This window comes from Myotis davidii, unplaced genomic scaffold (assembly GCF_000327345.1).
Source record: "Myotis davidii unplaced genomic scaffold, ASM32734v1 scaffold959, whole genome shotgun sequence".
Classification (NCBI taxonomy): domain Eukaryota; kingdom Metazoa; phylum Chordata; class Mammalia; order Chiroptera; family Vespertilionidae; genus Myotis; species Myotis davidii.
The window spans coordinates 66,494-68,366 of record NW_006290310.1 but is presented as its reverse complement, the minus strand read 5'-3'; positions in this window follow the sequence as shown (position 1 = coordinate 68,366).

The following is a 1,873-nucleotide window of genomic DNA, read 5'->3' as shown; positions in this document are numbered from 1 at the left end:
TTTCCCTGTTGCAATCTGGTATTAAATGCTTGTGACTGAATTTATATATGGTCCCCAAATGGTGATGACTTATCAGTAACTCTAGAATCACAGAAACAATAAACTTTTAACTGAACTCCATTCAATCAGAGTTTTACTTTAAAAAAAAACAAACAAACAACAACAACAAAAAAAACCACACACAAAAACCCCCTGCAGTACTGAATTTGATTTTTATTGTAAGTATAACACAATTGTTTGGGTTCCTCTCTCACTTTCCCCCCAATCTTTCTTTCTATTTATTTTATTTTTTTTGTAATATATTTTATTGATTTCAGAGATGAAGGGAGAGAGGGATAGAAACATCAATGCTGAGAGAGAATCATTGTCTGCCTCCTACATGTCCCCTTTTGAAGATCAAGCCCACAACCTGTGCATGTGCCCTGACCAGGAATCCAACTGTGACCTCCTAGTTCATAGATTGATGCTCATCCACTAAGCCATGCAGGTCTGGCCCATATCTTACTTTTTAAATCCTTGACATGATGTTGAGAAAGAAGCATTTGCCCTATAGAATAACCTTTATTGTATTTTTATTTTATACCTCTTTGAACACAGCAGTGTGTAGAAATAAGTCATTGATAAACAAAATAAGACTATTTGTGATACTTCACATACAGAGATTTTATAGAAACTATTGTGCTATTAAGGAGGCAAATAATGAAATGAGATGCTGTCACTCTGAGCTAACACAGTTTCCTAATCAAAGGAAAAGAGCCACATGTTATACTAAAGCTTGAGACCAACTTAAAACATGATAGAAAAAGAAAGATTAAGTCAGTGGTTCTCAACCTGTGGGTCGCAACCCCTTTGGGGGTCAAACGACCCTTTCACAGGGGTCACCTAAGACCATCGGAAAACACATATATAATTACATATTGTTTTTGTGATTAATCACTATGCTTTAATTATGTTCAATTTGTAAAAATGAAAATACATCTTGCATATCAGATATTTACATTATGATTCATAACAGTAGCAAAATTACAGTTACGAAGTAGCAACAAAAATAATTTTATGGTTGGGGGTCACCACAACATGAGGAACTATACTAAAGGGTTTCGGCATTAGGAAGGTTGAGAACCACTGGATTAAGTGATCAAGTGTTGGATTAAAGGAGCTTCCAGAGACACTTCTTGCCTTGGGCCTGAAGATCAAGTTACCTAATTTAATGTTGATTTTCTGTTGAGTCAACATAAAAAAATTGTTTTCAAGATGGAGATGATTTTGATTGAGTTTTATATGCTTAAGGAGAAAGTGACCAGAATAAGCAAATTTTAGAAATTAAGGAAAATTAAGTGACAGGTAATGAAACTAATGATAATCAATACCTAAAACAATGAAAAGAAAAAGCAAGGTGAGAATATTTCTCTAGAAAGGTGTTCTCTTGGTGGTGGTAGTATTCTATAGTAATTGGTAATGAGAACCCAGAGCTAGAGATTATGTATGATATAATTATGCTGATATAGCCACTTAGTGGATTTGCTTTCACTAATTATTTACAGATTTATATAATGTCAAAAACAAAATTCTGGAAAAGGTAAAGTCTGCAGCTAAAGTAGTCATGTTTTTCCCAGTGTTTTCCTTTTTTGTACAGAAAGTTTAAAAAAAGTGAAGAATTATCTAAGTTAAGTTTGAAGCAAACCAATCAAAGAAACAAAAGGCAACAAAGAAATCATGCTGCTTATGAGTTAGTATATTGTTTGTTAGAAGCCAAAGAGCCAGTATTCAGTGCCCTTAAATATAAACACTAGCCTTGAGGACAGTGGTGATGTTAAGGAAAATAAATTAAAAGGGTTCATTTACAGCGTGCAGAAAATATAATTCTCAAAAA